The sequence below is a fragment of the Lacerta agilis genome, chromosome 2 (assembly GCF_009819535.1).
Source record: "Lacerta agilis isolate rLacAgi1 chromosome 2, rLacAgi1.pri, whole genome shotgun sequence".
NCBI lineage: Eukaryota > Metazoa > Chordata > Lepidosauria > Squamata > Lacertidae > Lacerta > Lacerta agilis.
The window spans coordinates 19,293,046-19,309,334 of NC_046313.1; positions in this window are offsets into that span (position 1 = coordinate 19,293,046).

Consider the following 16,289-nt stretch of genomic DNA (forward strand, 5'->3'; position numbering starts at 1 on the left):
CTTTTCCGTTAATGCACTGCAGCTCCTTGCTTTGCATGCTGGAGCGCTGCTGCCTCTTTCCCTTTCACAAGTTACAATCGCATCTCCAAGCAGGGCGCTGCTAACCGGGGCTGCGCCTGGGGGTGGGTGGGTAGCTGGGGGAGGGAAGGGGGGGCTGTTTTTTGGCAGGTCCCGAGCCCGGCTCCAACCAGGAGCCACGTGCGGTTTTGTTGCCTTTTTTCCGCGGTGTTGTTTTTGGCCGTCTGATAAAAGGCGAGCGAGCGAGCGGGGGAGGTGCCTCTCTCTCTCTCTCTCTCTCTCTCTCTCTCTCTCTCTCTCTCTCTCTCTCTCTCTCTCTCTCTCTCTCTCTCTCTTTCCGAGGGCAAGCGCGACACCTTCCGCCCCAGGGTTCATCGACTGCCTTTCCAGGGCTCTAGAGACCCCTCGCTTGTGTCAGCGAATCTCCCGAGCAAGCATCTTTCTGTCTCTCTCATTCTCCGCGCCCCCCCCCCTTTTGCAGGCAGCCCACCCCGCCCTGCTCCGCTCTGCTGGGCACAGTCAAAGCCTCCAGGGTCAAGGGAGCGTAGCAGGGGGGAGCTGGCCAGGTGAGACGCCTATTAATGAGGTGGGCGGTATAGCCGAGGACAGCGAGCGAGAGAGCCCACGGCCTGGGAGCGAGCGAGAAAGGAGGAGGAGGAGGAGGAATGAGGAGGCCAAGGACAGCGAGCGAAAGGCGATCCTCCCTCTTCCTGGGGGGAAAAAAAGAGGGAAATAAAGTGGGGAAAGGAAGTTAGATTTAACGTTTCCAACAGATGCGGCCACCCGTTTAAACAGCGCCTGTTCTTCTTACTAAACGACTCTTTTCCTTTTCCCCTTCAGAAAAAAAAGACTGGTTCGCGGTTCCAAGGGAAAGCTATTGCACTCAAGGCGATCCTCCTAAACCCCCACTGTCCCTGAAATGCGCTTTCCCTTAATGAGCCGGAAAGCGATTCTTGTTTGAATGATTCGTTTCCGTGTCCGCGCCCCGCCCCAGGGTGAATTCAGACGGCCGTTTAGCCAAGCGGTAACTTTAGCGCTGTGGGGTTCGGATAACCACGTGGTAAGATGGTCATCTATATGGTCTTGCCAGGTGATGAGCAAGCATCTGCAGCTGGTCAGGAATCCGGGGAAGCAGGGAGCCCAAGTCTCCGAGGGAGTCAGAATCTCATCCGTCTTTCTCAGAGTAACACAGACTCCCATCTTACCAAGAGTTAACCGGCAATTGCCAGTGAATGGATCATCCCTGGTGTCTGAAGGACCTGGCAAAAATAGTCGATTTTACAACCTCGGGAGGTTTGGGGCTGTTTACAAGAATGTGTGCATCAGGTGTATTTGTTTTGGTAAGGGATGGGAACTACATTCAGGGCCAATGTGCATATTCCCTTCCTTTCTTCCCACCCCACAAAAAGGTATTTAATAGTCACAGCGTGACATTCAGTCTATGCAGTTTAAGAGTCTACTTTCAACAATAACCCAAAAGGTACAAAACAAAAATGGACTGATTTCCCCTTCTGTAGTTTACAAACTGCTCGGTCTTCTTTCTTTTTTTAAAAGGGAGGAAAGCAGGAAAGGAAAGTGACTCTGGAGATCCTCACTTTAAGCAGGAGCACAGTTTCATGTCTCTAATACACTTTAGTCACTCAGTGCATATAATTAATGTGTCCAATATGTAGACCCTGGGCTTTTTTCTGCCAGAACTCAGTTTTGACACCTCTCCAGTGGGCGCCATTGCCATTCAAAGAGAACGAGGCAGGCATTCATGGTGAGTTCTGACACCTCTTTTTCTAGAAAAATAGTGACAAAACACACTGCTTAACACAAGATCAAATGTAATCTGAAATAAAGGAACAATGGCCTGCATCACTTGCACAAGTAGCATTATAGAGCTTTCCCAAAGTATTGCATCTTGAGATTGGAAGCTGCAGTCCTATACCTGGATATGATTCATTCATAATTTTTCTGGACAAAAGAAGCAGATTATAATTTCATGTAACAGTTGTAAACTGAAGGAACTGTAGCAGCACAGGAGAGGAGTATACTGTACATACATCCCTTAAGGATCATGTCCTGAGATTCCAAAGTAACCCATTTTAAATATGCAGAGTGTCTTAGTTTCATAGAACCACCATACAGTAACCAGGTGAAACAGAGGGGAAAGCTCTTGCACCTCTGATAGCTGTGTAGAAGGAAAGGGCATTTCAGCAGGTGGGTAGCTTGCATAAAGAAATAGGCAACACGGGTTAGAATCTCCACCTTGACCCTGAACTTGCATCATCAAAAGAGAGCTGTTAAAGGTTTATCCCTTGTCAACAATTCTCATCATGCAATTTTGGAACTTCAGGTTACATCCTGTGGCTATGTCCCCTGAAATTGTTAAGGCTCATGTTCTTCATGATTCACTTCCAACTCACTTCTGGCTATGGCCACATGTTTATTTTATATAAAGGAATCTATTATGCCATACTTTACCTGGAAGGGTCATAAGTCAGTGGCAGTTCATCTACTTTGCAAGCAGAAGTTCCCATATTTAGTAGCATCTCCAAGTAGGACTGGGAAAATATTCCTGTCTGAAACCCTGGTGAGTGAGTTACTGCCAATCAGTGTAGACAATAATTGCCCAATGGTCTGGCTTGCTTTATTTTAATGCTGTTTGGCCCTGACAAGCCACTATTGCTCACCCACCTGTTTGTGCCTAACTGGATTCTTTGTTTATCCTTCCATGTTGCCATTGGGATCTTCAACCTTTATTCAAATCTGGGTACTCATTTGCTTATGAGCAGCAGAAGCATATGCAATAAAGACCACACATCCTTTTCATCAGCTGGCTTGGAAGCTGCTTAGTTAAATGGTTAGCCCTATATCCCATTACACAGAGAATGGGGGACCTGCTGAACTGAACTCCAAATCCGATTGAGCCCCAGTCAGCATGGCCAGAGATCAGAGGTGATGAGAGTTGTAGTCCAACAAACATCTGGAGGGCCACAAGTTCCCCATCCCTTGTTCAGTGATTCAGTCGTGTCCGACTCTTCGTGACCCCATGGACCAGAGCACGCCAGGCACGCCTATCTTTCACTGCCTCCCGCAATTTGGCCAAACTCATGCTAGTCACTTCGAGAACACTGTCCAACCATCTCATCCTCTGTCGTCCCCTTCTCCTTGTGCCCTCCATCTTTCCCAGCATCAGGGTCTTTTCTAGGGAGTCTTCTGTTCTCATGAGGTGGCTAAAGTACTGGAGCCTCAACTTCAGGATCTGTCCTTCCAGTGACTAAATGGCTTTTCTTTAAGATGTATGAGCAGAACATCTTGCATATACACCAAATGCATAAAGCACAAGGGATAGCTCAAAAGATAGAAATAGTTTCCCCTGCATATAATGTCCACTTTATAGGATCCATTGACACACACAATATGTACGTTTAATCAAGAGGGGTTGCCTTTCTTCAAGCCGATACAATCTTAAGCAGCAAGTTGAAAAGCACCTATGCTAGTTTCCAGGTGTTTTCAGGTCAAAAAGCTCTGGACAAATACATACTTGAGTACAGTAATCCAAGAGTGCCCATAAAGTCTTAATGATATTTAGAAATACCATTTTGTTTCTGACTATAACACCACTGTTTAATAGGCCATCTATGAAGTTATTTAATTCTGCTCTGGGTGGTTGCCATTTACATCAATACTGCTGACGTTTTAGTATTGGAGACTTAATAGACTATCCTAGAAGCCCAATGACATGCTTTATGTTCCTCTGTTTTAATATGTGTCCATTTTACTTTATTTTTTGTAAGGCCATAACTCAGCTGCTTTTAATGGGTTTTTCAATTAAAAAAAAAAGTCAGCCAGGTTATACTAGCCTGATACTCAGAGATTTAAAGAAATAAAAAAGCTGTTGTACAGCCTTTCAGCTCCGCAAGTCCGTGGGAGTCTTTCCGCTCCCCAAACTGGCACAAGATAGCTTGCACATGTTCTCTTTGGATGTCAGGGCCTTGACCCCAGCAACAGAACGGGTCACGGGTGTGCTAAATGCAACTGTGCATGATATGTTGCCTGCTGACCTCAAAAAGGTGCTGGTACACCCACCCTGGACCCAATGGACTATAACAACTATGGACCCATCACCAGCACCCATTTCTTGGCAAGGCGGTGAAGAGGAAGGTGGTTGTGGAGCAACTGCAGGTATTCCTGGATGGACTTCTGGATATACTCCAATCTGGGTTCACACCCAGTGTTGCAACTGAATCAACCTTGGTTGCCCTGGTGGATGACCTTTATCATGAGAGAGACACCCTATTCCTTCCGCTTGATCATTCAGTGGCTTTTGACCATGATATTCTCTTGGACTGGCGCAGTGGGAATGGTATTGGTGGCACTGTATTACAGCACTTCTGTTCTTACCTTCAGCGCCATGTTCATAGCATAGCACTGGGCGGGTGCTTGTTGGCCTCCTGGCACCCAGTTCCACAGAATTATATTCTCTCTTCAGTGCTATTTAACACCAATATGAAGCTGTTGGGAGCAGTGATTAGGGGTTTTGGAGCAAGGTGTTATTAGTACAGCCCAATTTCTCCAGAACATCTGAATCAGGAAAGCTATGAAAGGTCTGGGCTGGTGTCTGTCTGGTTCACCAGCTACAATTGTTCCTGGACAGGGATAGCCTGACCACTATAGACCATGCATTGGTAATCCTTGAGGCGGGATTACTGCAATGCACTTTGGGTGAGGCTGCCCTTGGGCCTGGTCTGGAAGCTAAAGTGCCGGTGGGGCACATGACTGACAACATGTGACACCATTGTTAGAACATTTGGACTGGCTGACCATCTAATACCAAGACAAGTTCAGGATTCTTGTATCAATTTATGAGGCCCTTAAAAAATTAGACCAAGAAGAAGAATAAGAGTTTGGATTTGATATCCCGCTTTATCACTACCCGAAGGAGTCTCAAAGCGGCTAACATTCTCCTTTCCCTTCCTCCCCCACAACAAACACTCTGTGAGGTGAGTGGGGCTGAGAGACTTCAGAGAAGTGTGACTAGCCCAAGGTCACCCAGCAGCTGCATGTGGAGGAGCGGAGGCGCGAACCCGGTTCCCCAGATTACGAGTCTACTGTTCTTAACCACTACACCACACTGGCTCCTTAGGGACCACTGAGCCCTTATATTCCAGCTCAGTCATCAAGATCATCTGCAGAAGTGTCGCTAGTCACCCCCTGAGTTGGTGACGTTCATCTGACAGCAATAAGAAACCCATCCTCTGTAATGGTTAGCTGATGATCTCTGATGTTAAATGTTTACATAGTTTTTTTTTTTTTGTATATAGATATCCTTGTAAACTGCTAAGGTTTTTAAAAAATGATATAGCAGTATATAAAGATTTTTTTATATATCAATTTACAAATAAACTCTAAGGCATAAGAAAGCTCTTCACAGGTCTTTGCTGCCTGAAGAACAGCAGCCATGCTGCATCAAGCCCAGAGCCGTTAAAAGAGAATTAGAACAGGAATGCCACCTTCATATAGATAGAACCCTAAAGATTGATGAGCCCATCTCAGTTCTTTGCCATCCGGCTCCGCAAACTATCAAGCTCAGTTATAAAAAGGTCAGATATAGTATGCTTTATATCTCCTTTGGCTAATAGAGTGTGTCAGCTGAGCACAGGAGAAGGCTTCACCATTGATTTGCGTTAATGTCCATTGTGTTGAAAATTGCTCAGTCACAACAACCATGGAATCTCTTGTCCCAAATAATAAAGGATCACAAAATATAAACACTACAACCCCCCTAAACCAGCTTCTCAGTTATCCCATTTATTGTGCGTTTCAAATGCTTAGTTCCAAATCCTAATGTCTCTGGAGAAGTCCCTTCATTGGAGCTGCTGTTATAAACCCCTATTAATATTTATTAATATTAATATTTCTCATCAAAAGGAAACAAACTCCATGGTAAGTCACATTTGCAGAGTACCTGAGATAGATTGGAGGAAACCGTTACGCACAACCCCATTTCTAATACTGTTTGCACCTGCAAAAGCTTTGGGCAGGCATACTGCTTCATTTCCAATTAGTGTTATGTCCTGTAATTTCCTACTGAAACCCTGTACCTTTTTATTCTGCATATGTTCCAGTTTATTTTTCGTCCTGTTTTTGGTTGCACTATAGAGCAAAACACTCCTCCAAACACAAATGCAATAACATTGGGGAAGTAAACCTCAGCATGGGTAGGCAAACTAAGGCCCGGGGACCGTATATGGCCCAATTGCCTTCTAAATCCGGCTTGCGGACAGTCTGGGAATCAGCGTCTATTTACATGAGCAGAATGTATCCTTTTATTTAAAATGCATCTCTGGGTTATTTGTGGGGCCTGCCTGGTGTTTTTACATGAGTAGAATGTGTGCTTTTATTTAAAATGCATCTCTGGGTTATTTGTGGGGCATAGGAATTCGTTCATTTTTTGCCTCCAAAATATAGTCCGCCCCCCCCCCCACAAGGTCTGAGGGACAGTGGACCAGCCCCCTGCTCTAGAGTAAAGGAATCTCTACTTGTTTGTACTTCCATATATTGTTGTTGGGGAGAAAGCAAGTCCACCTGCACTTAACGGTAGCAGGGCTGTTCTATACTGAGAAAAACTACATGGAGGGGAATGTAATTTTGGCTATGTAGATATGGGGGGGGGGGTCTGCTCTTATAAGTAGCCTTTTCGTTTGTGCTGTTGACAAGGATGTACATCCCTCTCCACATCTGGCGCTGACATGTTTTCACTTACCACTCTGATTTTGTTGAACCGTGTATCTATTTCTAAGTCCATTTTAAAGGACTGTGCTGCTGTTGGATTGTGTGAGTCTGCGTACTCCCTACGACTGGAGACTAAGGCCATCCATACCGGTAGTTAAATTCAGGACTGGTCCAAGACAATTTGCTGCCTGAAGTGAAGGACAAGATGCCCTTCCACAGAGGGATGTCAACTGGATTAGCAGTTGTGTCATACTTCAGTATTGGCTGTCTTCACCATACCTGAGGGCAGTAGGCTAGCTTAAGGGTGAGGAGACAGAGCAGATTGTGTTGCACCTTAACCCTCCCCCCCACAACTTTTCACTGCTCCATTTCCCCACAACATGCCACCTCATTCTACCTAATGGTAGCGCTACCCATGGAGAACTTTGGCAGATGGACACACGAGACTGGGCCTTTAGTGTGGTGGCACCAGGATTGTAGAACTCGCTACCATTACAGATCTGTCACATTCTCTCCTTGTGTAGTTTTAGACATTTATTGAATGTTGTTGTTCAGGTCAGCTTAGAGAATTTGATAATAGCCTTTAATTAGCTGCTCTTGTGTTTTCAGCTTCTATCACTGTTAAAACTGATCTGTTTTTAATGTTTGTTTGTTTGTGTGTGTGTGTTTTATTGACACACTTTAATTGTTTTAATCCTGTGTGATGCCTGTGATGTATTTATCTTTTTGCAAGTGGCTTTGCATACTTGTGTAGAAAAGCAGAATTAAAATTAAAAACCAAACAATTAAACACAGTTACGTTCATCCAAATCCTACCAATTAACTGGAGGTATTTTGTGATTGGCGGTCTTTACCCTGAGCCACTAGTAGGCATGATTTGTTGGCCATAATTACAGCTGGACTGCAGGTCAAGAGGAGCAGGGGTCACTACAAAATTATTCGGGGAAAAGGAGGAGGAAACAAATACAGAACTGGGGAGATTTACAATAGTGACAAATAATGAGGACTTTGTTGTAATTTGTTCTGTCCAAACCAACTTTTGGTGAAGGGGTGGTATTTCTTTAAAACGTCTGCAGCCTCTGCCATTTACTTTTCTAACAAGCAGCTTTGAAAGGGTTAGGAGACAATGAAGCCCTTAAGTCTAGGTAAGCAAGTCACAACCCTGAAGCTGAGGAATGGGAACTAACTCAGCGCAGGAGAGATGTACAGGCTTCCAAACAGCCAGGAGGATCAGCTACAAAGAGCTACAAAGCACATGCCTGCCCACCACTTCTCTGTGCAATAAATGTTTTGCTAAACCAGCCACTGGAAATTGCAATATATTTTGATAAACAACATATATTTTTTTAAAAAGAAAAAACCAGCAATTCTTTCCAAGCCCTGCACCTCCATACCAGAACATCTCTCTCTGCCTTGCAACAGAGTAAAGCTAACTGTTTGAGGCCGTACTTGAGCTGGGGGTGGGGGAATGATAGGGAAGGCACAAAGTGCAGCAAGAGATGTTAGTGTTGACCCTACTAGTGATGGTAGTGGGACAACAAAATGTCTCTGGCGCGGACTTCTAGTCTATCATGCTGCTAAAAGCACAGGGAGTTATGAGGGAGATGGGATGCCTATCTCTGCCTTATATTTTCTCTGCATAACGTGAAAAGCTCTCTTTCCACACATCCTTTAGAACCTATGGGGGATCATGATCCATGTAACATACTGGCACATAGGAATTTGTATTAGAGTGATAATTACCAGTATTATTATATTCCTATCTGCATTAGAAATTTCCCTGTGCAGTTGACGTAACATAAATACAAAAACAATTAAGACACCAATAAAACAAAGCTGAACAATTGTAGTTCTGTACACAGATTTGAAAGGCATGAATATTTTATGATAACTTTTGATAAGGGGAAGAAAAAACTTTAAAATGGTTTAATGGGAAGCTGCTGCCCTATAGATATTTCCTTGCCTACTGATACCTTGTGTTACAAATAATACGTAGGTACACTGTTAGTGATGGAAAGAGTTTGGCCCATCACAAAGAACACAGCATAATATGCAATCGAGGGCTAGTTGATGTACATGCTAAATTGGCCTAATCCTGAAAGGCATCTTAATAGATGAGCATCACATACACACAAGGAGGGAATGTGAGCTATGTGTCATGGAGAGGAGAGAACAAGCCTATAGTGATGACAGAGGGAAGGTTAACAGGACAGATAATCTGAATTAGTTAAAAAAAAAAAAAAGGTAAAGGGACCCCTGACCATTAGATCCAGTCACAGACAACTCTGGGGTTGCGGTGCTCATCTCGCTTTATTGGCTCAGGGAGCCGGCGTACAACTTCTGGGTCATGTGGCCAGCATAACTAAGCCTCTTCTGGCGAACCAGAGCAGCGCATGGAAACGCCGTTTACCTTCCCGCCAGAGCAGTACCTATTTATCTACTTGCGCTTTTACGTGCTTTCGAACTGCTAGGTGGGCAGGAGCTGGGACCAAACAACGGGAGCTCACCCCGTCGCAGGGATTTGAACCGCTGACCTTCTGATTGGCAAGCCCTAGGCTCAGTGGTTTAACCCACAGCGCCACCCGCATCTGAATTAGTACGTACCCCAAAAGGATAGCACCAGATTCCTGGCTGAATCTCATTAAATGAAATGTTTAACAAAGGTAATAGATAGTAGTAGCCTGAATTGGTAGGGAGAATTCCAGATGAAGAAAACAGCAGAGTATCGATTTGGGACCGGAGGGAATAGGAATTCCTTGACTGACTTACCTAGACAATGACAAGCCCTAAGGCTTATGTGACCCCTCCTGCCCCTGAGGCTTAACAATCCAGCTTTGAAGGGCAAAACCCCCAGGTTGAAAGCCAGAGGCACAAAAAAACCGTTTCCGCACCAGTTTATGGGGATATTGGTCGAGTTTACAGTTCTGCAGTGATGGTGAGAAGCCAGGCTTCTGGGTCCTGACCTTGGTTATACCTCAAGCAACACTGTGGTCAATTATTTTTCTGGGTGTAAGAAAAGGAAAATCTGGATTGTGGGGTAACACCACAAAAATTACCTCAGCTATTTTCAGATCACTCTGAAAAGGTGAATGGCATAGGGTTGTCAGACATCGAGCTCTTGACGAGGAGAGTAGATTTAGATAAAAATAATGGGGCCAGGCATGCTCTCTGCATAGTGTTGTCCTGGATGGATCTGGGATCTGTAATGGGAACTGGGATTCTGATCGCTTTCATATATGAAGAGGGCGAGGGAGCAGCAGGGCAAAGAGGGATAGGAGAATGCCGGAAACATAGCTATTTCCCAAGGAGTTGGGGGTCAATACCAACATAGGTAGAAGTCAATACAGATGCAGTGACTGTGGCATGGAAATGAATGATCAAAGACGGTCATAGTGCTGGTGAGAAGAAATACGGTTAAACACCCCAAAAATGCTTTGTTTTAAAAAAAGACACACACATTCAGACAAATGCATCAATTGAATAATGTCTGCCTACATGTTTGATAACCATTTACCGTCATTATCTGAGAGCGTTAAGGCATAAGCTCCCTATGCAGTTACATTTATTGTTCGCCAACACCACATGTTCATTTGCATCAATTCTAGTCTTCATTAAAAAAAAAAATTACCAGTTTACCTGGGAGAGAAAACAAGGCGAAAGGCCAATAGTGTACAGTAACCCCGCAACTTAAAGGTAAAGGGACCCCTGACCATTAGGTCCAGTCGTGTCCGACTCTGGGGTTGTGGCGCTCATCTCGCGTTACTAGCCAAGGGAGCCGGCGTACAGCTTCCGGGTCATGTGGCCAGCATGACTAAGCCGCTTCTGGCGAACCAGAGCAGCACATGGAAACACCGCTTACCTTCCCGCTGGAGCGGAACCTATTTATCTACTTGCACTTTGGTGTGCTTTCGAACTGCTAGGTGGGCAGGAGCAGGGACCGAGCAATGGGAGCTCACCCTATTGTGGGGATTTGAACCACCGACCTTCTGATCAGCAAGCCCTAGGCTCTGTGGTTTAACCCACAGCGCCACCTGCGTCCCTAGCCCGCAACTTATGCACATTTAAATTGTGCACATTCAGCTTTATGAACTTGGCAAAAAAAGAAAAAGAAAAAGAAGTAAAAAAGAAAAAATGACTTTTGCAAACCCCCCCCCCCCGCCAGATTGCACCAAATGAGTTTTGACTATGCACGATTTTGGCTTTAGGCTTCATCTCCAGAATGTAACCCCCACATAAATTGTGGGCTTGATGTACCGGATTCTCTCCATTTCAGGATCTCCATCTGAAAAATCAATGTTACATTGGCCACTTTCCAGTCATCAGGTATGAAGGCTAATTTGAATAAGCTATTCGTTTTTGTGTATTAGCACTGCAATTTCCCATTCCTAGCGCCTTCCAGAATGACATTTCTCCGATTCACTTTTCGTTCCAGAAATACATGGATTGCACCAACGATGAGGTGTTGGGGATAGATAGGAGGAATAGATATTGTCATCGTTACCTGATCCAAAACACCCGCCCACCCCACTCACACATGAAAACAAAGCCCACCACAGCCAATCACAAATGAACAACCACACCCTAGGCCAACCCAAACCTCTCACCCCACCAAAGGAACACAAGCGAACGAAAGAGAACCTGCACAAACAACGCTGACATCAAACCCTACATATATTAAGTAAAATAGAAACATCATCACCCGATCCCACCCCCACCCGTCCTCCCACCCCTGTCCACCTCTTTCGCCCCTTTTCTTCCCAATGTCTCAACAAATGAAACTGATTTGTAAAAATGATACATGTAAAAAATATGAGAGAGAGACATTGCGCAAACTTTTGCAAATCAAGAAATCTTTAATAAAAAATACTTTTTAAAAAAAGATATTGCCATCGTTCCTTGCTTGTGAACTGCCCTGTGGCATCTGACTGGCAAATGGTGGGAGACAAATTATAATAACCATTGGTCAGAGCCAGCATGGTCACCCTGCTTTTCTTGTTTCTGTGCCAACCACAAGGGCTTATGGGGAAACCTTTTGCAACAGCAGTTCTAGAGAACTTCCTTTAACTCATGCCCTGCCCCCCCCATCTCCCCCCCCCCTTCATCTAACTTATTCTAGTTGAGCTGTAGTGCAGCTTTAGGACTGCCACCTTAAAGCTTCAAAGGAAATCTTAATATAGCCCTAACATGATAAAAGGAAATGGTACTTTGGGGGGGGGGAGCATGATGTACATTATGGGGGGGGAATACTCTAAATAAAGATGTCTCATGAGGTGTGTAGCCATTTGGTGCCACACCAGCAGACAGTGGCAACAGAATGGAGTAGCCTGATAAAAGGTCACAGCTAGCTGGAACTCTGAATCAGAGAACTTCGCACTGCAGCTTTTTGTTGCAGGTCCTGCTTGGATTTTATATTCTCTGCACATCCTAGGTCCATAGGATATGATATGCGTTAACTTGTTTACTGACTAGCGACTGATAAAAAAATCAACAACACGCTACTGGTATCTTTTACAAGTATGTCTCATATCTCTGTGAATCTGTCTGTCCAGTTTTCCTCCTGAGCCAATTTGTCAGCATGTGGGTGGGAAAAGTACCGTTGCTGGAAAGCAGGCGGGGAACGGAACCTGCAACATTTCACTCCCACCTACACAAATGCCTCTTCCTCTTAGGAATGACGCGAGGGGACAATCCCCACTTTCTCCTGCGTTTTAGGAAGGCGCACGGGTCTTTTGACGCCGGCAGCAATTGCCTTGACCCCTACCCCCTATCCCAACTCTGTTTGCATACCTACAAATCAAATATTTGCATGCCTGGTGTTACTTCACACTAAGGAAAGGGAAAGAAGACTATCATCTGCAGGTCTGGAAGCAAGGGTCCAGATTGTGCGTAAATCAAAGCGTTGGTGCTGACCTTTAAAGCCCTAAACGGCCTCGGCTCAGTATACCTGAAGGAGTGTCTCCACCCCCACCATTCAGCCTGGACACTGAGGTCCAGCGCCGAGGGCCTACTGGTGGTTCCCTCACTGCAAGAAGCCAAGTTACAGGGAACCAGGCAGAGGGCCTTCTTGGTAGTGGCACCTGCCCTGTGGAACGCCCTCCCATCAGATGTCAAGGCAATAAGCAACCACCTGATGTTTAGAAGACATCTGAAGGCAGCCCTGTTTAGGGAAGTTTTTAACATTTAATGCTGCATTATTATTTTTAATATTCGGCTGGGAGCCGTCCAGAGTGGCTGGGGAAATCCAGCCAGATGGGCGGGGTATAAATAATAAATTTTTATTATATATTATTATAAATGCAGATTGGAAGATAAACAATAACTGGCACCGGTTGAAGTTAAATCCTTCGAAGACAGAGGTCCTTGAGCTGGGTTGGGACGATATGGGATTGGGGGGCCAACTCCCATCCCTTGTGGGGGCGCAATTAGTGCCAGCACCATCCGTTAAGAGTTTGGGTGTAATCTTTGACACCTCCCTATCTATGGTGGCGCAGGTTGCAGCTATAACAAAGGAGGCATTTTTTCATCTCCGCTAAGCTAAGCAGTTGGCTCCTTAACTCTCTCACCCTGACCTAGCCACTGTGATCCATGCGATGGTAACCTCCAGGCATGATTATTGTAACTCACTCTATGTGAGGCTGACATTGAAACTGACCAAGAAACTCCAGCGGGGCATTCATCCAGTGCTATACCATCTGCACTGGCTCCCGGTAGAGCACAGGATCAGGTTTAAGGTGCTGGTTTTAACCTTTGAAGCCCTATACAGCCTAGGACCCTCGTACCTACGGGACCAACCGCCTCTCCTGGTATGTCCCATGCAAGACTTTACTGTCTTCAAATAAAAACATCTTGGATATCCCGGGCCACAGGGAGGTTAGGCTGGCCTCGACCAGAGCCAGGGCTTTTTTGGCCGTGGCCCCGATCTGGTGGAACGCTCTGTCACAAGCGACTAGGGCCCTGCAGGACTTGACATCTTTCCGCAGGGTCTGCAAGATGTAGCCGTTCCACCAGGCCTTTGGACAAGGCAAAGTCTGACCCCCTCTCTCCTTCTGTAATCCTCATAGAACTCTAACCCAATGGTTGCCGTTAATTTGATTCTGAATTGATTTTAGAATGTATTTTAATTAATTGACTGTGGTTTTATGTACACTGTGCTATTTTTACTTGTTGTTAGCTGCTCTGAGCCCGGCTTTGGCCGGGGAGGGCGGGATACAAATTTTTTATTACTATTACTACTACTACTACTACTACTTCCTGCATGTTCTCTCTGTTGCAAAGGCTTTTTGCCAGCTGTATATGATATCCACCAAAAGAGGCCAGCTGTTAGCATGCAGAGACTTGGGCCCACACTGGTTTGTGAACAGATCTGCCACTTCCACAGTTCAGCTCTCACAGAAAGGGTGGTAGCTAAGGCTTCCTGAGGGCAGCCTTGGACTGGGAGCTATTACATTCCCTGCCTACCCAGTGAAGTTTTAGCAACTTCCAACGCCCTCCTACTGTATCCAATAGGCCAAGTGGGTCATAGTAGTAGCAGGTATTTGGGGATATATGAGACACAGAGAGGCAGCCTACCTTAGAATGGTACTTACTTTGAACAAGGTGGGCAAGGAGCCTAAAAACCTGCTTGCAACACCTGCTTCCTAATCCCAGCAAGGGAGAAAATTAAAGGTATGCAGTGGTTCATGCTATACATTATACAGTATACATTCAACCACCCTACATACATTCAACCACTCACCCCATACCACTGAATACAGGCTCATCCCAAACAATAAAAACCTTGAAGGAATATTTCTTGTTCCTTCCTGCACCACCCCGCTGTGACTATCAACTACTTTTTTATTTTTTTAAACGGAGTCTTGGTCTATCTCAAACCTGCTAATTATGATTTCACTGCACTTCTCAATGTGTTTCTGGCTCTTGGTGGTCACCTCCACACCCATGATGGCAGACCTAAATGGAAAGAAGTAGCTCCACAGATGTGTGTACTGAAAAATGTTTCTGAAGTCTAATAGCAAATGCACTTGCTGCAGAGCCAGTTCAGTGCATTACACACTCCGACAAGGTACTTTTGAACGCAGGAAATTCTCCTTTGATGCTGCCACGTTGATGCCACTGGTCTGTTGCAGTTCTGTTTAGCTTCCATGTGTGTCTTGGTAAGTTTTGTTGGGGAGTTCATAAAAGGGGATCCGTGATGAGGCAGGATATTAACTAAAACATTTATACAAATAAAGGAATCTGTTGCAGGACCTAAAATGTTTGATTCAGGGGACAGCTTTGAGATACCCTTGTGTAGTTTCATTTTCCTATAATAGGTTTTAGAGCACCACCTTCTGGAGAATGTCAGTGGCTGCACGCTGCAACCACCTGTTTACAGAGCAACCAAGTGACAAAACAAGAAGTACTGAAATGCAGAATCTCAGTTCAATTTTCTCTTTTAAAAATCCAAATCAGGTTGGACTCAACCAAGAGAAAGCAACATCAAAAGCCAGCCACTAAGCTGATGCAATCAGCACCCAGAAACTGCCTTTTTTTTTTTTACAGACTTGCAATGTAAACCTATGCATCTCTGCCCAGAAGTTAAGTTCACTGACTCCCAATTAAACTCACTTCCAGGTAAGTACTATAGAACTGCAGCCTTAGTCTGCACTGGACTGGGCTGCTTCTAGTTTAAGATAATGTATGGCTTGTAGAAAAGCAAACCAAGCCAAGAAGATGAAAAGAAAACCCAAAAGGGAAAAGGATCAGTCAAAGAAATAATAGCTCAGGTGAGGCCCTGACAAACACACAGCAAGTCCTGTTTTGGAGGCCTAGGATAGCAATTGAGTCCCTTTAGACCAAGGAAAGGAATAGCAGGAAGACAAGGGGAGCCACTAAGCCACCCTGACCCCAAGGCAGAGAACATCATGGGCCAAGCCTTCTCCAAGAAGTTGCAGAATGTGACCTGGTACTTTAGCATGACCAAACAGCTTGCATTAGAGATCATCCTGTTTTTTCTTCTCCCTTGGGCCTTGCAAAAACTCACCCCAGGCATCTTCGTTTGAATGCCGCGAGTCCAGTCAAACAGAAATGAGCAAGGGCTGCAGGTCAGTTGGCAGAGACATGTAGACAAGAGAGACTTGCAGAGCAGTGGCAAAAGTAATGAGATACAGCAATAGCAGGATGTGGTGAAGATATTGGGCTTAATGTTAAAGCACATGCTAGCGCTAGCACTTTCTCTCCTTTGCTGGTAAGCCAACAGGCTGCTAAAAAGCTCTGTCACGGGGAGAAAAATTAGCTGCCCATTCTACCAGCGTGATGCAGTGATTCAGGGACTTGCTTACACTTCTCCCTCAGCTGCATGGAGCTCAACCCACAAGCCCTAAGGAGTAGGAGAGAATTGTGGGATAACTGCTTCTCTACAATACCATTATGAAAGTAGTGGATTTGCTGTACTCCTCCCATGAAAGCAAGGACATAAGGTAGCAAAATACCACTACTTAATCATTATTTAATGGAAGAGTGGGGTATAACTCTCGCTCTCAAGTGTTACTCTTTTCAGCCTCCTTAAT